Genomic DNA, 24577 nt, shown 5'->3' with positions numbered 1-24577 from the left:
ATCCTAAGCCGTACCCTAACCCTAACCAATACCCTACACAGTACCCTCACCCGTACCCTAACCCGTACCCTAAGCCGTACCCTAACCCTAACCCTAACGCGAAGCCATACCCTACAACGTACCCTCACTCTTACCCTAAACCGTACCCTAAGCCGTATCCTAACCCTAACCCTAACCCTAAACTATACCTTACGTCCTGCCCTCACTCGTACCCTAACCCGTACCCTAAGACGTACCCTAACCCTAACCCTAACCCTAGCCCTACCCCTAACCCATACCCTACGCCGTACCCTCACACGTACCCTAACGCGTACCCTAAGCCGTACCCTAACCCTAATCCTAAAATTAACCCGTACCCTACGCCGTAACAGCACACGTATCCTAACCCGTATCCTAAGCTGTACCCTAACCCTAACCCTAACCCATACGCTACGCCGTACCCTCAGCCGTACCCTAACCCGTACCCTAAGCCGTGCCCTAACCCTAACCCTAACCCTAACCCTAACCCATACCCTACGACGTACCCTAACGCGTACCCTAAGCCGTACCCTAACCCTAACCCTAAAACTAACCCGTACCCTACGCCATAACCGCACACGTATCCTAACCCGTATCCTAAGCTGTACCCTAAACCTAACCCTAACCCTAACCCATACGCTACGCCGTAACCTCAGCCGTACCCTAACCCGTACCCTAAGCCGTGCCCTAACCCTAACCCTAACCCTAACCCTAACCCTAACCCATACCCTACGACGTACCCTAACCCGTACCCTAACCCGTACCCTAAGCCGTACCCTAACCCTAACCCTAAGCCTAACCCATACGCTACGCCGTACCTTCACCCGTACCCTAACCCGTATCCTAAGCCGTACCCTAACCCTAACCCTAACCCTAACCTATACCTTACGCCGTACCCTCACCCGTACCCTAAACCGTACCCTAAGCCGTACCCTAACCCTAACCCTAACCCTAACCCTAACCCTTACCCTATCCCATACCCTACGCCGTACCCTAATCTGTACCCTAACCCGTATCCTAAGCCGTACCCTAACCCTAACCCTAACCCTAACCCTAACCCTAACCCTAACCCTAACCCTAACCCTAACCCTAACCCTAACCCTAACTAACCCTAACCCTAACCCTAACCCATACCCTACGAAGTACCCTAACCCGTACCCTAACCCGTACCCTAAGCTGTACCCTAACCCTAACCCTAAGCCTAACCCATACACTACGCCGTACCCTCACCCGTACCCTAACCCTTATCCTAAGGCGTACCCTAAGCCTAACCAATACCCTACGCAGTACCCTCACCCGTACCCTCAACCGTACCCTAAGCCATACCCTAACCCTAACCCTAACCCTAACCCTGACACCTAACGTACGCCGTAGCCTCACCCGTACCGTAACCCGTATCCTAAGCCGTACCCTAACCCTAACCAATACCCTATGCAGTACCCTCACCCGTACCCTCACCCGTACCCTAAGCCGTACCCTAACCCTAACCCTAACCCTAATCCTAATCCGTACCCTACGCCGTACCCTCACCCGTACCCTATTCCATACCCTAAGCCATACCCTAACCCTAACACTAACCCTAACCTAACCCTAACCCTAAACTACCCTTGACTGCTTTTGCCTCCATTAGATTTCCTAAGCACTAGTGTTTTAAGGAACAGGTTAAAAAGAAAATCCTAATGTGATTTTTTTATAATGTGTTTATTCTTTATCTTATCCTAGTGAATAAAATCTTCTCCATGGCTGGACCCCAAATCATATTCCTTTACGTGCTAAGTGGTATCTAGAGAGAGGGATAGGTTTAATAAATACCCTAATCCTAACGTGTACCCTAACCCTAACCCATACCCTAACCCTAACGCGTACCCTAACCCTAACCCAAAACCTAACCCTAACACGTATGCTAATCCTAACCCGTACCCTAAACCAATCCCTAACCCTAACCCTAACCCTAACCCATACCCTAACCCAAACCCTAACCGTAACACGTACGCTAATCCTAACCCGTACCTTAAACCAATCCCTAACCTTAAAACTAACCCTAACCCTAACCCTAACCCATATCCTACATCTTAACCTAACCCGTACCCTAACCCATACCCTAAGCGGTACCCTAACCCTAACCCTAACCCTAACCCATACCCTATGCGGTACCCTCAACCGTACCCTCACCGGTACCCTAAGCCGTACCTCAACACTAACCCTAACCCTAACCCAAAACCTAACCTTAACCTTAACCTACCGTAAGCCGTACCCTCACCCGTACATTAAACCGTACTCTAAGCCATACCCTAACCCTAACCCTAACCCTAACCCTAACCCTAACCAATACGCTACGCCGTACCCTCACCCGTACCCTAACCCGTACCCTAAGCTGTACCCTAACCCTAAACTAACCCTAACCCTAACCCAAACTCATACCCTACGCCGTACCCTAACCCGTACCCTAACCCGTATCCTAAGCCGTACCCTAAACCTAACCAATACCCTATGCAGTACCCTCACCCGTACCCTAAGCCGTACCCTAACCCTTACCCTAACCCTAACCCTAACCCTAACCCTAACTCTAACCCCTACCCTACGCCGTACCCTCACCCGTACCCTATCCTATACCCTAAGCTGTACCCTAACCCTAACCCTAACCCTAACCCTAACTCTAAACTACCCTTGACTGCTTTTGCCTCCATTAGATTTCCTAAGCACTAGTGTTTTAAGGAACAGGTTAAAAAGAAAATCCTAATGTGATTTTTTTATAATGTGTTTATTCTTTATCTTATCCTAGTGACTACAATCTTCTCCATGGCTGGACCCCAAATAATATTCCTTTACGTGCTAAGTGGTATCTAGAGAGTGGGGAAGGTTTAATAAATACCCTAATCCTAACGTGTACCCTAACCCCTACCCTAGCCCTAAGGCGAACACTAACCCTAACCCAAACCCTAACCCTAACACGTAAGCTAATCCTAACCCGTACCCTAAACCAATCCCTAACCCTAAAACTAACCCTAACCCAAACCCTAACCCTAACCGATACCCTACGCCGTACCCTCACCCATACCCTAACCCTAACCCTAACCCATACCCTACAACGTACCCTCACACTTACCCTAAACCGTACCCTAAGCCGTACCCTAACCCTAACCCTAACCCTAAACTATACCTTATGCCCTACCCTCACTAGTACCCTAACCTGTACCCTAACCTTAACCCGAACCCTAGCCCTAACCCTAACCCATACGCTATGCTGTACCCTCACCCGTACCCTAACCCGTATCCTAAGCCGTACCCTAACCCTAACCCTAACCCTAAACCTAACCTATACCCTACGCCGTACCCTCACCCGTACCCTAACCCGTACCCTAATCCGTACCCTAACCCTAACCCTAACTCTAACCTTAACCCATACCCTACGCCGTACCATAACCCGTACCCTAACCCGTATCCTAAGCCGTACCCTAACCCTAACCAATACCGTACGCAGTACGCTCACCCGTAACCTAACCCGTACCCTAAGCCGTACCCTAACCCTATCCCTAACCCTAGCCCTACCCCTAACCCATACCTTACGCCGTACCCTCACCCGTACCCTAACCCTTATCCTAAGCAGTGCCCTAACCCTAACCAATACCCTACGCAGTACCCTCACCCGTACCCTCACCCGTACCCTAAGCCGTACCCTAACCCTAACCCTAACCCTAACCCTAACCCATACGCTATGCTGTACCCTCACCCGTACCCTAACCCGTATCCTAAGCTGTACCCTAACCCTAACACTAACCCTAAGCCATACGCTACGCCGTACCCTCACCCGTATCCTAAGCCGTACCCTAACCCTAACCCTAACCCTAACCCATACGCTACGCCGTACCCTCACCCGTATCCTAAGCTGTACCCTAACCCTAACCCTAACCCTAACCTAACCCGTACCCTAAACCAATCCGTAACCCTAAAATTAACCCTAACCCTAACCCTAACCCATACCCTACGCCGTACCCTCACCCGTACTCTAACCCTAACCCTAAGCCGTACCCTAACCCTTAAACTATACCTTACGCCCTAACCTCACTCGTACCCTAACACGTACCCTAAGCCGTACCCTAACCCTAACCCATACGCTACGCCGTAACCTCACCCGTATCCTAAGCCGTACCCTAACACTAACCCTAACCCTAACCCTAACCCTAACCCCTACCCTACGCCGTACCCTCACCCGTACCCTATCCCATACCCTAAGCCGTACCCTAACCCTAACACTAACCCTAACCCTAACCCTAAACTACCCTTGACTGCTTTTGCCTCCATTAGATTTCCTAAGCACTAGTGTTTTAAGGAACAGGTTAAAAAGAAAATCCTAATGTGATTTTTTTTAAATGTGTTTATTTTTTATCTTATCCTAGTGACTAAAATCTTCTCCATGGCTGAACCCCAAATAATATTCCTTTACGTGCTAAGTGGTATCTAGAGAGTGGGATCGGTTTAATAAGTACCCTAATCCTAACGTGTACCCTAACCCTAACCCATACAGCAACCCTAACGCGTACCCTAACCCTAACCGAAACCCTAACACTAACACGTACGCTAATCCTAACCCGTACCCTAAACCAATCACTAACGCTAAAACTAACCCTAACCCTAACCCTAACCCATACCCTACGCCGTACCCTCACCCGTACTCTAACCCGTACCCTAAGCCGTACCCTAACCCTAACCCTAACCCATACCCTACAACGTACCCACACACTTACCCTAAACTGTACCCTAAGCCGTACCCTAACCCTAACCCTAACCCTAAACTATACCTTACGCCCTACCCTCACTTGTACCCTAACCCGTATCCTAAGCCATACCCTAACCCTAACCCTAACCCTAGCCCTAACCCTAACCCATACCCAACGCCGTACCCTCACACGTACCCTAACGCGTACCCTAGGCCGTACCCTAACCCTAACCGTAACCCTAACCCATACCCTACGCAGTAACCGCACATGTATCCTAACCCGTACCCTAAGCCGTACCCTAACCCTAACCAATACCCTACGCAGTACCCTCACCCATACCCTCACCCGTACCCTAAGCCATACCCTAAACCTAACCCTAACCCTAACCCTAACCCTAACCCCTACCCTACGCCGTACCCTCACCCGTACCCTATCCCATACCCTAAGCCGTACCCTAACCCTAACACTAACCCTATCCCTAACCCTAAACTACCCTTGACTGCTTTTGCCTCCATTAGATTTCCTAAGCACTAGTGTTTTAAGGAACAGGTTAAAAAGAAAATCCTACTGTGCTTTATTTATAATGTGTTTATTCTTTATCTTATCCTAGTGACTAAAATCTTCTCCATGGCTGGACCCCAAATAATATTCCTTTACGTGCTAAGTGGTATCTAGAGAGTGGGATAGGTTTAATAAATACCCTAAACCTAACATGTACCCTAACTCTAACCCATACCCTAATCCTAACTCGTACCCTAACCCTAACCCTAACCCTAACCCTAACCCTAACCTGTATCCTAAGCCGTACCCTAACCCTAACCCTAACCCTAACCTATACCCTACGCCCTACCCTCACTCGTACCCTAACCCATACCCTAAGCCGTACCCTAACCCTAACCCTAACCCTAACCCTATCCCTATCCCTAACCCTAACCCATACCCTATGCCGTACCCTAAACCGTACCCTAACACGTATCCTAAGCCGTACCCTAAGCTGTACCCTAACCCTAACCCTAACCCTAACCCATACCCTACGCCGTACCCTCACACGTACCCTCACCCGTACCCTAAGCCGTACCCTAAACCTAACCCTAACCCTAACCCTAATCCGAAACCTAACCCTAACCCTAACCCATACCCTACGCCATACTCTCACCCGTACCCGAACCTATACCCTAAGCCGTACCGTAACCTTAAACCTAACCCTAACCCTAACCCATACCCTACGCCTACCCTCACACTTACCCTAAACTGTACCCTAAGGCCTACCCTAAACCTAACCCTAACCCTAACCCTAACCCATACTCTATGCCGTACACTAACCCGTGCACTCACCCGTACCCTAAGCCGTACCCTATCTCTAACCCTAACCCTAACACTAACCCTAAACTACCTTTGACTGCATTTGCCTCCAATAGATTTCCTAAGAACTAGTGTTTTAAGGAAAAGGTTTAAAAGAAAATCCTAATGTGATTTCTTTATAGTGTGTGTATTCTTTATCTTATCCTAGTGTCTAAAATCTTCTCCATGGCTGGACCGCAAGTAATATTCCTTTACGTGCTACGTGGTATCTAGAGAGTTGGGTAGGTTTTATAAATACCCTAACCCTAACGTGTACCCTAACCCTTACCCATAACCTAAGCCTAACACGTACCCTAATCCTAACCCGTACCCTAAACCGAGCCCTAACCCTAAAATTAACCCTAACCCTAACTCTAACCCATGCCCTACACCGTACCCTAACCCATTCCCTAAGCCGTACCCTAAGCCGTACCTTAACCCTAACCCTAACCCTAAGCAACCCTTGACTGCTTCCGCCTCCAATAGATTTCCTAAGCACTAGTGTTTTAAGGAACAGGTGAAAGAGACAATCCTAATGTGATTTCTTTATAATGTGTGTGTTCCCTATCTTATCCTAGTAACTAAAATGTTCTCCATGGCTAGACCCCAAATAATATCCCTTTACATGCTATGTGGTATCTAGAGAGTGGGATACGTTTAATAAATACCCTAACCCTAATGCGCACCCTAACTCTAACACACACCATAACCCTAACACGTACCCTAATCTTAACCTGTACCCTAAACGTAGCCCTAACGCTAAAACTAACTATAGCACTAACCTTAACCCATACCCTACGCCGTACCCTCTCCCGTACTCTAACCCGTACTCTAAGCCGTACTCTAACCCTAATCGTAACACTAACCTAACCCATAGACTACGCCATACCCCCACCCGTACCCTAACCCATACCATAAGCCGTACCCTAACCCTAACGCTAAACCTAACCCTAACCCATACACTACGCCGCACCCTCACACGTACCCTGACCCGTACCCTAACCCGTACCCTAAGCCGTACCCTAACCCTAACACTAACCCTAACCTATACCCTATGCCGTACCCTCACCCGTACCCTATCCCGTACCCTAAGCTGTACCCTAACCCTAACCCTAACCCTAACCCTAACACTAACCCATACCCTACGCCGTACCCTCACCTGTACCCTAAACCGTATCCTAAGCCGTACCCTAACCCTAACCAATACCCTACGCAGTACCCTCACCCATACCCTCACCCGTACCCTAAGCCGTACCCTAACCCTAACACTAACACTAACCCTAACCCTAACCCTAACCCTAAACTACCCTTGACTGCTTTTGCCTCCATTAGATTTCCTAAGCACTAGTGTTTTAAGGAACATGTTAAAAAGAAAATCCTAATGTATTTTTTTTGTAATGTGTTTATTCTTTTTCTTATCCTAGTGACTAAAATCTTCTCCATGGCTGGACCCCAAATAATATTCCTTTACGTGCTAAGTGGTATCTAGAGAGTGGGATAGGTTTAATAAATACCCTAATCCTAACGTGTACCCTAACCCTAACCCATACCCTAACCCTAACACGTCCCCTAACCCTAACACGTACGCTAATCCTAAACCGTACCCTAAACCAATCCCTAACCCTAAAACTAACCCTAACCCTAACCCTAACCCTAACCCATACCCTACGCTGTACCCGCACCCGTACAGTAACCCGTACCCTAAGCCATACCCTAACCCTAACCCTAACGCTAACCATACACTACAACGTACCCTCACGCTTAGCCTAAAGCGTACCCTAAGCCGTACCCTAACCCTAACCTTAACCCTAAACTATACCTTAAGCCCTACCCTCACTCTTACCCTAAACCGTACCCTAAGCCGTACCCTAACCCTAACCCTAGCCCTAACCCTAACCCATACCCTACGCTGTACCCTCACACGTACCCTATTCCATATCCTAAGCCGTACCCTAACCCTAACACTAACCCTAAGCCTAACCCTAAACTACCCTTGACTGCTTTTGCCTCCACTAGATTTCCTAAGCACTAGTGTTTTAAGGAACAGGTTAAAAAGAAAAAGTTAATGTGATTTTTTTATAAAGTGTTTATTCTTTATCTTATCCTAGTGACTAAAATCTTCTCCATGGCTGGACCCCAAATAATATTCCTTTACGTGCTAAGTGGTATCTAGAGTGGGATAGGTTTAATAAATACCCTAATCCTAACGTGTACCCTAACCCTAACCCATACCCTAATCCTAACGCGTACCCTAACCCTAACCCAAACCCTAATCCTTACACGTACGCTAATCCTAACCCGTACCCTAAACCAATCCCTAACCCTAAAACTAACCCTAACCCTAACCCTAACCCTAACCCTAACCCTAAACTACCCTTGACTGCTTTTGCCTCCATTAGATTTCCTTAGCACTAGTGTTTTAAGGAACAGGTTAAAAAGAAAATCCGAATGTGATTTTTTTATAATGTGTTTATTCTTTATCTTATCCTAGTGACTAAAATCTTCTCCATGGCTGGACTCCAAATAATATTCCTTTACGTGCTAAGTGGTATCCAGAGAGTGGGATAGGTTTAATAAATACCCTAATCCTAACGTGTACCCTAACCCTAACCCATACCTTAAACCTAACGCGTACCCTAACCCTAACCCAAACCCTAACCCTAACACGTACGCTAATCCTAACCCGTACCCTAAACCAATCCATAACCCTAAAACTAACCCTAACCCTAACCCTAACCCTAACCCTAACCCTAACCCATACCCTACGCCATACCCTAAACCATACCCTAACACGTATCCTAAGCCGTACCCTAACCCTAACCAATACCCTATGCAGTACCCTCACCCGTACACTCACCCGTACCCTAAGCCTTACCCTAACCCTAACCCTAACCCTAGCCATAACCCTAACCCATACCCTACGCCGTACCCTCACACTTACCCTAACGCGTAGCCTAAGACGTACCCTAACCCTAACCCTAACCCTAACCCATACCCTACGACGTAACCGCACACGTATCCTAACCCGTACCCTACGCCGTACCCTAAACCTAACCCTAACCCTCACCCTAACCCTCACCCGTAACCTAACCCGTACCCTAAGCCGTACCCTAAACCTAACCCTAACCCTAACCCATACGCTATGCCGTACCCTCACCCGTACCCTCACCCGTACCCTAACCTGTATCCTAAGCCGTACCCTAACCCTAACCTTAACCCTAACCTATACCCTACGCCGTACACTCACGCGTACCCTAACCCGTACGCTAAGCCGTAACCTAACCCTAACCCTAACCCTTACGCTACGCCGTACCCTCACACGTACCGTAACCCGTATCCTAAGCCGTACCGTAACCCTAACCCTAACCCTAAACTATACCCTACGCCGTACCCTCAACCGTTCCCTAACCCATAACATAAGCCATACCGTAACCCTAACCCTAACCCTAACCCTAACCCGTACCCTACGCCGTACCCTCACCCGTACCCTATCCCATACCCTAAGCCGTACCCTAACCCTAACCCTAACCCTAACCCTAACCCTAAACTACCCTTGACTGCTTTTGCCTCCATTAGACTTCCTAAGCACTAGTGTTTTAAGGAACAGGTTAAAAAGAAAATCCTAATGTGATTTTTTTATAATGTGTTTATTCTTTATCTTATCCTAGTGAGTAAAATCTTCTCCATGGCTGGACCCCAAATAATATTCCTTTACGTGCTAAGTGGTACCTAGAGAGTGGGGTAGGTTTAATAAATACCCTAATCCTAACGTGTACCCTAACCCCTACCCTAGCCCTAACGCGTACCCTAACCCTAACCCAAACCCTAACCCTAACACGTACACTAATCCTAAACCGTACCCTAAACCAATCCCTAACCCTAAAACTAACCCTAACCCAAACCCTAACCCAAACCCATACCTTACGCCGTATCCTCACCTGTACCCTAACCCGTATCCTAAGCCGTACCCTAAGCCGTACCCTAACCCTAACGCTAAACCTAAGCCTAACCCATACCCTACGCCGCACCCTCACACGTACCCTTACCCGTAACCTAAACCGTACCCTAAGCCGTACCCTAACCCTAACACTAAACCTAACCCTCACCCATACCCTACGCCGTACCCTCACCCGTACCCTAACCCATACCCTAAGATGTACCCTAAACCTAACCCTATCCCTAACCCATAAACTACGATGTACACTCACCCGTAGCCTCACCCGTATCCTAAACAGTACCCTAACCATAATCCTAACCCTAACCCATAATCTACGCCATAACCTCACCCATACCCTAACATGTACCCTAAGACTTAACCTAACCCTAACACTACATCTAACCCTAAACCTAACCCCTGCCCTACGCCGTACCCTCATCCATACCCTAACCTGTACCCTAAGCCATACTCTAACCCTAACCCTAAACCTAACCCATACCCTATGCCGTACCGTCACCCGTACTCTAAGCCGTACCCTAACCCTAACCCTAACCCTAACCCATACGCTACCCCGTAGCCTCACCCGTACCCTAACCCGTATCCTAAGCCGTACCCTAACCCTAACCCTAACCCTAAACTATACCTTACGCCCTACCCTCACTCGTACCCTAACCCGTACCCTAAGCCGTACCCTAACCCTAAACATAACCCTAGCCCGAACCCTAACCTATACCCTACGCCGTACCTTCACACGTACCCTAACGCGTACCCTAAGCCGTACCCTAACCCTAACCATAACCCTAACCCATACGCTAAGCCGTACCCTCACCCGTACCCTAACCCGTACCCTAACCCTAACCCTAAACCCTACCCTACGCCGTACCCTCACCCGTACCCTATCCCATACCCTAAGCCGTACCCTAACTCTAACACTAACCCTAACCCTAAACTACCCTTGACTGCTTTTGCCTCCATTAGATTTCCTAAGCACTAGTGTTTTAAGGAACAGGTTAAAAAGAAAATGTTAATGTGATTTTTTTATAATGTGTTTATTCTTTATCTTATCCTAGTGACTAAAATCTTCTCCATGGCTGGACCCCAAATAATATTCCTTTACGTGCTAAGTGGTATCTAGAGAGTGGGATAGGTTTAATAAATACCCTAATCCTAACGTGTAACCTAACCCTAACCCATAACCTAATCCTAACGCGTACCCTAACCCTAACCCAAACCCTAATCCTAACACGTACGCTAATCCTAACCCGTACCCTAAACCAATCCCTAACCCTAAAACTAACCCTAACCCTAACCCTAACCCTAAACTACCCTTGACTGCTTTTGCCTCCATTAGATTTCCTTAGCACTAGTGTTTTAAGGAACAGGTTAAAAAGAAAATCCGAATGTGATTTTTTTATAATGTGTTTATTCTTTATCTTATCCTAGTGACTAAAATCTTCTCCATGGCTGGACCCCAAATAATATTCGTTTACGTGCTAAGTGGTATCTAGAGAGTGGGATAGGTTTAATAAATACCGTAATCCTAACGTGTACCCTAACCCTAACCCATACCCTAACCCAAACCCTAACCGTAACACGTACGCTAATCCTAACCCGTACCTTAAACCAATCCCTAACCTTAAAACTAACCCTAACCCTAACGCTAACCCATACCCTACGCCGTACCCTCACCCATACCCTAACCCGTATCCTAAGCCGTACCCTAACCCTAACCAATACCCTACGCAGTACCCTCACCCGTACCCTCAACCGTACCCTAAGCCATACCCTAACCCTAACCCTAAACCTAACCCTGACCCCTACCGTACGCCGTAGCCTCACCCGTACCCTATACCATACCCTAAGCCGTACCCTAACCCTAACACTAACCCTAACCCTAACCCCAACCCTAAACTACCCTTGACTGCTTTTGCCTCCATTAGATTTCCTAAGCACTAGTGTTTTAAGGAACAGGTTAAAAAGAAAATCCTAATGTGATTTTTTTATAATGTGCTTATTCTTTATCTTATCGTAGTGACTAAAATCTTCTCCATGGCTGGACCCCAAATAATATTCCTTTACGTGCTAAGTGGTATCTAGAGAGTGGGATAGGTTTAATAAATACCCTAATCCTAACGCGTACCCTAACCCTAACCCATACCCTAACCCTAACGCGTACCCTAACCCTAACCCAAACCCTAACCCTAAGACATACGCTAATCCTAACCCGTACCCTAAACCAATCCCTAACCCTAACCCTAACCCTAACCCATACCTTACGCCGTACCCTCACCCATACCCTAACCCGTACCTAAGCCGTACCCTAACCCTAACCCTAAACCTAACCCTAAATCATAGCCTACGCCGTACCGTAACCCGTACCCTAACCCGTATCCTAAGCCGTACCCTAATCCTAACCAATACACTACGCAGTACCCTCACCCGTACCCTCACCCGTACCCTAAGCCGTACCCTAACCCTAACCCTAACCCTAACCCTAACCCTAACCTATACCCTACGCCGTACCCTCACCCGTACCCTAAACCGTACCCTAAGCCGTACCCTAACCCTAACCCTAACCCATACCCTACGCCGTACCCTAACCTGTATCCTAAGCTGTACCCTAACCCTAACCCTAACCCTAACCGTAACCCTAACCCATACCCTACGCCGTACCCTAACCCGTACCCTAACCCGTATCCTAAGCCGTACCCTAACCCTAACCAATACCCTACGCAATACCCTCACCCGTACCCTAACCCGTACCCTAAGCCGTACCCTAACCCTAACCCTAAACCTAACCCTAAATCATAGCCTACGCCGTACCGTAACCCGTACCCTAACCCGTATCCTAAGCCGTGCCCTAACCCTAACCCTAACCCTAGCCCTACCCCTAACTCATACCCTACGCCATACCCTCACACGTACCCTAACGCGTACCCTAAGCCGTACCCTAACCCTAACCCTAAAACTAACCCGTACCCTACGCCGTAACCGCACACGTATCCTAACCCGTACCCTAAGCCGTACACTAACCCTAACCATAACCCTAATCCATACGCTACGCCGTACCCTCACCCGTACCCTAACCCGTACCCTAAGCCGTGCTCTAACCCTAACCCTAACCCTAACCCTAACCCATACCCTACGAAGTACCCTAACCCGTACCCTAACCCATACCCTACGCCGTACCCTAACCTGTATCCTAAGCCGTACCCTAACCCTAACGAATACCCTACGCAGTACCCTCACCCGTACCCTCACCCGTACACTAAGCCGTACCCTAACCCTAACCCTAAGCCTAACCCGTACCCTATGCCGTACCCTCACACGTACCCTAACCCGTAACCTAAGCTGTACCCTAACCCTAACCCTAACCCTAACCGTAACCCTAACCCATACCCTACACCATACCCTAACCCGTACCCTAACCCGTATCCTAAGCCGTACCCTAACCCTAACCAATACCCTACGCAATACCCTCACCCGTACCCTAACCCGTACCCTAAGCCGTACCCTAACCCTAACCCTAAACCTAACCCTAAATCATAGCCTACGCCGTACCGTAACCCGTACCCTAACCCGTATCCTAAGCCGTGCCCTAACCCTAACCCTAACCCTAGCCCTACCCCTAACTCATACCCTACGCCGTACCCTCACACGTACCCTAACGTGTACCCTAAGCCGTACCCTAACCCTAACCCTAAAACTAACCCGTACCCTACGCCGTAACCGCACACGTATCCTAACCCGTACCCTAAGCCGTACACTAACCCTAACCATAACCCTAACCCATACGCTACGCCGTACCCTCACACGTACCCTAACCCGTACCCTAAGCCGTGCTCTAACCCTAACCCTAACCCTAACCCTAACCCATAACCTACGAAGTACCCTAAACCGTACCCTAACCCGTACCCTAAGCTGTACCCTAAACCTAACCCTAAGCCTAACCCATACGCTACGCCGTACCCTCACCCGTACCCTAACCCGTATCCTAAGCCGTACCCTAAGCCTAACCAATACCCTACGCAGTACCCTCACCCGTACCCTCAACCGTACCCTAAGCCATACCCTAACCCTAACCCTAACCCTAACCCTGACCCCTACCGTACGCCGTAGCCTCACCCGTACCGTAACCCGTATCCTAAGCCGTACCCTAACCGTAACCAATACCCTATGCAGTACCCTCACCTGTACCCTCACCCGTACCCTAAGCCGTACCCTAACCCTAACCCTAACCCTAATCCTAATCCGTACCCTACGCCGTACCCTCACCCGTACCCTATTCCATACCCTAAGCCATACCCTAACCCTAACACTAACCCTAACCCTAACCTTAACCCTAAACTACCCTTGACTGCTTTTGCCTCCATTAGATTTCCTAAGCACTAGTGTTTTAAGGAACAGGTTAAAAAGAAAATCCTAATGTGATTTTTTTATAATGTGTTTATTCTTTATCTTATCCTAGTGACTAAAATCTTCTCCATGGCTGGACCCCAAATAATATTCCTTTACGTGCTAAGTGTTATCTAGAGAGTGGGATAGGTTTAACAAATACCCGAATCCTAACGTGTACCCTAACCCTAACCCATACCCTAACCCTAACGCGTACCCTAACCCTAACCCAAACCCTAACCCTAACACGTATGCTAATCCTAACCCGTACCCTAAACCAATCCCTAACCCTAACCCTAACCCTAACCCATACCTTATGCTGTACCCTCACCCGTACCCTAACCCGTACCCTAAGCCGTACCTTAACCCTAACCCTAACCGTAAACTATACCTTACGCCCTACCCTCACTCGTACCCTAACCCTTACCCTAACCCGTACCCTAAACCTAACCCTAACCCTAGCCCTAACCCTAACCCCTACCCTACGCCGTACCCTCACCCGTACCCTAACCCATACCCTAAGCTGTACCCTAACCCTAACCCTAACCCATACCCTACGCCGTACCCTAACCCGTACCCTAACCCATATCCTAAGCCGTACCCTAACCCTAACCAATACCCTACGCAGTACCCTCACCCGTACCCTAAGCCGTACCCTAACCCTAACCCTAACCCCTACCCTACGCCGTACCCTCACCCGTGCCCTATCCCATACCCTAAGCCGTACCCTAACCCTAACACTAACCCTAACCCTAAACCTAACCCTAAATTACCCTTGACTGCTTTGCCTCCATTAGATTTCCTAAGCACTAGTGTTTTAAGGAACAGGTTAAAAAGTAAATCCTAATGTGATTTTTTTATAATGTGTTTAATGTATATCTTATCCTAGTGACTAAAATCTTCTCCATGGCTGGACCCCAAATAATATTCGTTTACGTGCTAAGTGGTATCTAGAGAGTGGGATAGGTTTAATAAATACCCTAATCCTAACGTGTACCCTAACCCTAACCCATACCCTAACCCAAACCCTAACCGTAACACGTACGCTAATCCTAACCCGTACCTTAAACCAATCCCTAACCTTAAAACTAACCCTAACCCTAACCCTAACCCATACCCTACGCCGTACTCTCACCCGTACCCTAACCCGTACCCTAGGCCGTACCCTAACCCTAACACAAACCCTAACCCTAACACGTACGCTAATCCTAAACCATACCCTAAACCAATCCCTAACCCTAAAACTAACCCTAACCCAAACCCTAACGCTAACCCATACCCTACGCCGTGCCCTCACCCGTACCCTAACCCGTATCCTAAGCCGTACCCTAACCCTAACCAATACCCTACGCAGTACCCTCACCCGTACCCTCAACCGTACCCTAAGCCATACCCTAATCCTAACCCTAAACCTAACCCTGACCCCTACCGTACGCCGTAGCCTCACCCGTACCCTATACCATACCCTAACCTGTACCCTAACCCTAACACTAACCCTAACCCTAGCCCCAACCCTAAACTACCCTTGACTGCTTTTGCCTCCATTAGATTTCCTAAGCACTAGTGTTTTAAGGAACAGGTTAAAAAGAAAATCCTAATGTGATTTTTTTATAATGTGCTTATTCTTTATCTTATCCTAGTGACTAAATTCTTCTCCATGGCTGGACCCCAAATAATATTCCTTTACGTGCTAAGTGGTATCTAGAGAGTGGGATAGGTTTAATAAATACCCTAATCCTAACGTGTACCCTAACCCTAACCCATACCCTAACCCTAACGCGTACCCTAACCCTAACCCAAACCCTAACCCTAAGACATACGCTAATCCTAACCCGTACCCTAAACCAATCCCTAACCCTAACCCTAACCCTAACCCATACCTTACGCCGTACCCTCACCCGTACCCTAACCCGTACCCTAAGCCATACATTAACCCTAACCCTAACCGTAAACTATACCTTACGCCCTACACTCACTCGTACCCTAACCCTTACCCTAACCCGTACCCTACACCTAACCCTAACCCTAACCCTAACCCTAACCCCTACCCTACGCCTTACCCTCACCTGTACCCTATCCCATACCCTAAGCCGTACCCTAACCCTAACCCTAACCCTAACCCTAAATTACCCTTGACTGCTTTGCCTCCATTAGATTTCCTAAGCACTAGTGTTTTAAGGAAAAGGTTAAAAAGTAAATCCTAATGTGATTTTTTTATAATGTGTTTATTCTTTATCTTATCCTAGTGACTAAAATCTCCATGGCTGGACCCCAAATAATATTCGTTTACGTGCTAAGTGGTATCTAGAAAGTGGGATAGGTTTAATAAATACCCTAATCCTAACGTGTACCCTAACCCTAACCCATACCCTAACCCAAACCCTAACCGTAACACGTACGCTAATCGTAACCCGTACCTTAAACCAATCCCTAACCTTAAAACTAACCCTATCCCTAACCCTAACCCATACCCTACGCCGTACCCTCACCCGTACCCTAACCCGTACCCTAAGCCGTACGCTAACCCTAAACCTAACCCGAACCCATACCCTACAACCTACCTTCTCACTTACCCTAAACCGTACCCTAAGCTGTAACCTAACCCTAACCCTAACCCTAAACTATACCTTACGCCCTACCCTCACTCATACCCTAACCCGTACCCTAAGCCGTACCCTAACCCTATCCCTAACCCTAGCCCTACCCCTAACCCATAACCTACGCCGTACCCTCACCCGTACCCTAACCCTTATCCTAAGCCGTACCCTAACCCTAACCAATACCCTACGCATTACCCTCACCCATACCTTCACCCGTACACTAAGCCGTACCCTAACCCTAAACCTAACCCTAACCCTAACCCATACGCTATGCCGTACCCTCACCCGTACCCTAAACCGTATCCTAAGCCGTACCCTAACCCTAATCCTAACCCTAACCTATACCCTACGCCGTACCCTCACCCGTACCCTAACCCGTACCCTAAGCCGTAGCCTAACCCTAACCGTAACCCTAACCCATACCCTACGCCGTACCCTAACCCGTACCCTAACCCGTATCCTAAGCCGTACCCTAACCCTAACCAATACCCTACGCCGTACCCTCACCCGTACGCTATCCCATACCCTACGCCGTACCCTAACCTGCATCCTAAGCCGTACCCTAACCCTAACCAATACCCTACGCAGTACCCTCACCCGTACCCTAACCCGTACCCTAAGCCGTACCCTAACCCTAACCCTAACGCGAACCCATACCCTACAACGTACCCTCACACTTACCCTAAACCGTACCCTAAGCCGTATCCTAACCCTAACCCTAACCCTAAACTATACCTTACGCCCTGCCCTCACTCGTACCCTAACCCGTACCCTAAGACGTACCCTAACCCTAACCCTAATCCTAGCCGTACCCCTAACCCATACCCTACGCCGTACCCTCACACGTACCCTAACGCGTACCCTAAGCCCTACCCTAACCCTAACCCTAAAACTAACCCGTACCCTACGCCGTAACCGCACACGTATCCTAACCCGTATCCTAAGCTGTACCTTAAACCTAACCCTAACCCTAACCCATACGCTACGCCGTACCCTCAGCCGTACCCTAACCCGTACCCTAAGCCGTGCCCTAACCCTAACCCTAACCCTAACCCTAACTGTAACCCATACCCTACGACGTACCCTAACCTGTACCCTAACCCGTACCCTAAGCCGTACCCTAACCCTAACCCTAAGCCTAACCCATACGCTACGCCGTACCTTCACCCGTACCCTAACCCGTATCCTAAGCCGTACCCTAACCCTAACCCTAACCCTAACCTATACCTTACGCCGTACCCTCACCCGTACCCTAAACCGTACCCTAAGCCGTACCCTAACCCTAACCCTAACCCTAACCCTAACCCTAACCCTAACCCATACCCTACGCCGTACCCTAATCTGTACCCTAACCCGTATCCTAAGCCGTACCCTAACCCTAACCAATACCCTACGCAGTACCCTCACCCGTACCCTAAGCCGTACCCTAACCCTAACCCTAACCCTAACCCCTACCGTACGCCGTTCCTTCACCCGTACCCTATCCCATACCCTAACCCGTACCTTAACCCTAACCCTAACCCTAACCCTAACCCTAACCCTAAACTACCCTTGACTGCTTTTGTCTCCATTAGATTGCCTAAGCACTAGTGTTTTAAGGAACAGGTTAAAAAGAAAATCCTAATGTGATTTTTTTATAATGTGTTTATTCTTTATCTTATCCTAGTGACTAAAATCTTCTCATGGCTGGACACCAAATAATATTCCTTTACGTGCTAAGTGGTATCTAGAGAGTGGGGTAGGTTTAATAAATACCCTAATCCTAACGTGTACCCTAACCCTTACCCTAGCCCTAACGCGTACCCTAACCCTAACACAAACCCTAACCCTAACACGTACGCTAATACTAAACCATACACTAAAACAATCCCTAACCCTAAAACTAACCCTAACCCAAACCCTAACGGTAACCCATACCCTACGCCGTACCCTCACCCGAACCCTAACCCGTACCCTAAACCTAACACTATCCCTAACCCATACCCTACAACGTACCCTCACACTTACACTAAACCTTACCCTAAGCCGTACCCTAACCCTAACCCTAACCCTAAACTACACTTTACGCCCTACACTCACTAGTACCCTAACCCGTACACTAAGTCGTAACCTAACCCTAACCCTAACCCTAGCCCTAACCCTAACCCATACCCTACGCCATACCCTCACACGTACCCTAACGCGTACCCTAAGCCATACCCTAACTCTAACCCTAACCCTAACCCTGACCCCTACCGTACGCCGTAGCCTCACCCGTACCCTATACCATACCCTAAGCCGTACCCTAACACTAACCCTAACCCTAACCCTAACCCTAAACTCCCCTTGACTGCTTTTGCCTCCATTAGATTTCCTAAGCACTAGTGTTTTAAGGAACAGGTTAAAAAGAAAATCCTAATGTGATTTTTTTATAATGTGTTTATTCTTTATCTTATCCTAGTGACGAAAATCTTCTCCATGGCTGGACCCCAAATAATATTCCTTTACGTGCTAAGTGGTATCTAGAGAGTGGGATAGGTTTAATAAATACCCTAATCCTAACGTGTACCCTAATCCTAACCCATACCCTAACCCTAACGCGTACGCTAACCCTAACCCAAACCCTAACCCTAACACGTACGCTAATCCTAACCCGTACCCTAAACCAATCCCTAACCCTAACCCTAACCCTAACCCATACCCTACACCGTACCCTCACCCGTACCCTAACCCGTACCCTAAGCCGTACCCTAACCCTAACCCTAACCCTAACCCTAACCCATACCCTACAACGTACCCTCACAGTTACCCTAAACCATACCCTAAGCCGTACCTTAACCCTAACCCTAACCGTAAACTATACCTTACGCCCTACCCTCACTGGTACCCTAACCCTTACCCTAACCCGTACCCTAACCCTAACCCTAGCCCTAACCCTAACCCATACCCTATGCCGTACCCTCACACGTACCCTAACCCATACCCTAAGCTGTACCCTAACCCTAACCCTAACCCTAACTCTAACCCATACCCTACGTCGTAACCTAACCCGTACCCTAACTCGTATCCTAAGCCGTACCCTAACCCTAAACAATACCCTACGCAGTACCCTCACCCGTACCCTAAGCCGTACCCTAACCCTAACCCTAACCCTAACCCTAACCCCTACCCTACGCCGTACCCTCACCCGTACCCTATCCCATACCCTAAGCCGTACCCTAACCCTAACACTAACCCTAACCCTAACCCTAACCCTAAACTACCCTTGACTGCTTTTGCCTCCATTAGATTTCCTAAGCACTAGTGTTTTAAGGAACAGGTTAAAAAGAAAATCCTAATGTGATTTTTTTATAATGTGTTTATTCTTTATCTTATCCTAGTGACGAAAATCTTCTCCATGGCTGGACCCCAAATAATATTCCTTTACGTGCTAAGTGGTATCTAGAGAGTGGGATAGGTTTAATAAATACCCTAATCCTAACGTGTACCCTAACCCTAACCCATACCCTAACCCTAATGCGTACCCTAACCCTAACCCAAACCCTAACCCTAACACGTATGCTAATCCTAACCCGTACCCTAAACCAATCCCTAACCCTAAAACTAACCCTAACCCTAACCCTAACCCTAACCCATACCCTACAACGTACCCTCACACTTACCCTAAACCATACCCTAAGCCGTAACCTAACCCTAACCTTAACCCGAAACCAAACCTTACGCCCTACCCTCACTCGTACCCTAACCGATACCCTAAGCTGTACCCTAACCTTAACCCTAACCCTAGCCCTAACCCTATCCCATACCCTACGCGGTACTCTCAAACGTACCCTAACGCGTACCCTAAGCCGTACCCTAACCCTAACCCATACCCTACGCCGTAACCGCACATATATCCCAACCCGTACCCTAAGCCGTACCCTAACCCTAACCCTTACCCTAATCCATACGCTACGCCATACCCTCACCCGTACCCTAAACCGTATCCTAAGCCGTACCCTAACCCTAACCCTAACCCTAACCTATACCCTACGCCGGACCCTCACCCGTACCCTAACCTGTACCCTAAGCCGTACCCTAACCCTAACCCATACACTATGCTGTACCCTAACCCGTACCCTAACCCTTATCCTAAGCCGTACCCTAACCCTAACCAATACCCTACGCAGTACCCTCACCCATACCCTCACCCGTACCCTAAGCCGTACCCTCACCCTAACCCTAACCCTAACCCTAACCCATACCCTACGCCGTACCCTAACCCGTACCCTAACCCGTATCCTAAGCCGTACCCATCCCTAACCAATACCCTATGCAGTACCCTGACCCGTATCCTCACCCGTAACTTAAGCCATACCCCAACCCTAACCCTAACCCTAACCTATACCCTACGCCGTACCCTAACCCGTACCCAAACCCGTATCCTAAGCCGTACCCTAACCCTAACCAATACCCTACGCAGTACCCTCACCCGTACCCTCACCCGTACCCTAACCCTAACCCTAACCCTAACCCTAACCCTAACCCTAACCCCTACCCTACGCCGTACCCTCACCCGTACCCTATCCCATACCCTAAGCCGTACCCTAACCCTAACACTAACCCTAACCCTAACCCTAAACTACCCTTGACTGCTTTTGTCTCCATTAGATTTCCTAAGCACTAGTGTTTTAAGGAACAGGTTAAAAAGAAAATCCTAATGTGATTTTTTTATAATGTGTTTATTCTTTATCTTATCCTAGTGACTAAAATCTTCTCCATGGCTGGACCCCAAATAATATTCCTTTACGTGCTAAGTGGTATCTAGAGAGTGGGATAGGTTTAATAAATACCCTAATCCTAACGTGTACCCTAACCCTAACCCTAACCCTAACCCTAACCCTCACCCGTACCCTAAGCCGTACCCTAAACCTAACCCTAACCCTAACCCTAATCCGAAACCTAACCCTAACCCTAACCCATACCCTACGCCATACTCTCACCCGTACCCGAACCTATACCCTAAGCCGTACCGTAACCTTAAACCTAACCCTAACCCTAACCCATACCCTACGCCTACCCTCACACTTACCCTAAACTGTACCCTAAGGCCTACCCTAAACCTAACCCTAACCCTAACCCTAACCCATACTCTATGCCGTACACTAACCCGTGCACTCACCCGTACCCTAAGCCGTACCCTATCTCTAACCCTAACCCTAACACTAACCCTAAACTACCTTTGACTGCATTTGCCTCCAATAGATTTCCTAAGAACTAGTGTTTTAAGGAAAAGGTTTAAAAGAAAATCCTAATGTGATTTCTTTATAGTGTGTGTATTCTTTATCTTATCCTAGTGACTAAAATCTTCTCCATGGCTGGACCCCAAATAATATTCCTTTACGTGCTAAGTGGTATCTAGAGAGTGGGGTAGGTTTAATAAATACCCTAATCCTAACGTGTACCCTAACCCTAACCCATACCCTAACCCTAACGCGTACCCTAACCCTAACCCAAATCCTAACCCTAACACGTATGCTAATCCTAACCCGTACCCTAAACCAATCCCTAACCCTAAAACTAACCCTAACCCTAACCCTACCCTAACCCATAACCTACAACGTACCCTCACACGTACCCTAAACCGTACCCTAAGCCGTAACCTAACCCTAACCTTAACCCGAAACTATACCTTACGCCCTACCCTCACTCATACCCTAACCCATACCCTAAGCTGTACCCTAACCTTAACCCTAACCCTAGCCCTAACCCTATCCCATACCCTACGCGGTACTCTCAAACGTACCCTAACGCGTACCCTAAGCCGTACCCTAACCCTAACCCATACCCTATGCCGTAACCGCACACATAACCCAACCCATACCCTAAGCGGTACCCTAACCCTAAACCTAACCCTAACCCATAGGCTACGCCATACCCTCACCCGTACCCTAAACCGTATCCTAAGCCGTGCCCTAACCCTAACCCTAACCCTAACATATACCCTACGCCGGACCCTCACCCGTACCCTAACTCGTACCCTAAGCCGTACCCTAACCCTAACCCTAACCCTAACCCATACACTATGCCGTACCCTAACCCGTACCCTAACCCTTATCCTAAGCCGTACAATAACCCTAACCAATACCCTACGCAGTACCCTCACCCATACCCTCACCCGTACCCTAAGCCGTACCCTAACCCTAACCCTAACCCTAACACTAACCTTAACCCATACGCTATGCCGTACCCTCACCCGTACCCTAACCCATATCCTAAGCCGTACCCTAAACCTAACCTTAACCCTAACCTATACCTATGCCGTACCCTCACCCGTACCCTAACCCGTACCCTAAGCCGTACCCTAACCCTAACCCTAACCCTAACCCATACCCTACGCTGTACCCTAACCCGTACCCTAACCCGTATCCTAAGCCGTACCCTAACCCTAAACCTAATCCTAAACTATACCTTACACTCTACCCTTACTAGTACCCTAACCCGTACCCTAAGCCGTACCCTAACCCTAACCCTAACCCTAGCCCTAACCGTTACCCCTACCCTACGCCGTACCCTCACCCGTACCCAATCCCATACCCTAAGCCGTATCCTAACCCTAACACTAACCCTAAGCCTAACCCTAACCCTAAACTACCCTTGACTGCTTTTGCCTCCATTAGATTTCCTAAGCACCAATGTTTTAAGAAACAGGTTAAAAAGAAAATCCTAATGTGATTTTTTTATAATGTGTTTATTCTTTATATTATCCTAGTGACTAAAATCTTCTCCATGGCTGGACCCCAAATAATATTCCTTTACGTGCTAAGTGGTATCTAGAGAGTGGGATAGGTTTAATAAATACCCTAATCCTAACGTGTACCCTAACCCTAACCCATACCCTAACCCTAACGCGTACCCTAACCCTAACCTAAACCCTAACCCTAACACGTATGCTAATCCTAACCCGTACCCTAAACCAATCCCTAACCCTAAAACTAACCCTAACCCTAACCCTAACTCTAACCCATACCCTAAACCTAACGTGTACCCTAACCTTAACCCAAACCCTAACCCTAACACGTACGCTCATCCTAACCCGTACCCTAAACCAATCCCTAACCCTAAAACAAATCCTAACCCTAACCCTAACCCTTACCCCACGCCGTACCCTCACCCGTACCATAACCCGTACCCTAAGCTGTACCCTAACCCTAACCCTAACCCTAACCCCTACCCTATGCCGTACCCTCACCCGTACCCTAACCCGTACTCTAAGCTGTACCTTAACCCTAACCCTAACCCTAACCGTAACCCTAACCCATACCCTACGCCGTACCCTCACCCGTACCCTAACCCGTACCCTAAGCCGTACCCTAACCCTAACCCTAACCCATACCCTACGCCGTACCCTAACCTGTATCCTAAGCCGTACCCTAACCCAAACCAATACCCTACGCAGTACCCTCACCCGTACCCTCACCCGTACACTAAGCCGTACCCTAACCCTAACCCTAAGCCTAAAACCTACCCTATGCCGTACCCTCACCCGTACCCTAACCCGTAACCTAAGCTGTACCCTAACCCTAACCCTAACCCTAACCGTAACCCTA

The sequence above is a fragment of the Eubalaena glacialis genome, chromosome 5 (assembly GCF_028564815.1).
Source record: "Eubalaena glacialis isolate mEubGla1 chromosome 5, mEubGla1.1.hap2.+ XY, whole genome shotgun sequence".
NCBI lineage: Eukaryota > Metazoa > Chordata > Mammalia > Artiodactyla > Balaenidae > Eubalaena > Eubalaena glacialis.
Note: the sequence above shows the minus strand (reverse complement) of the source record.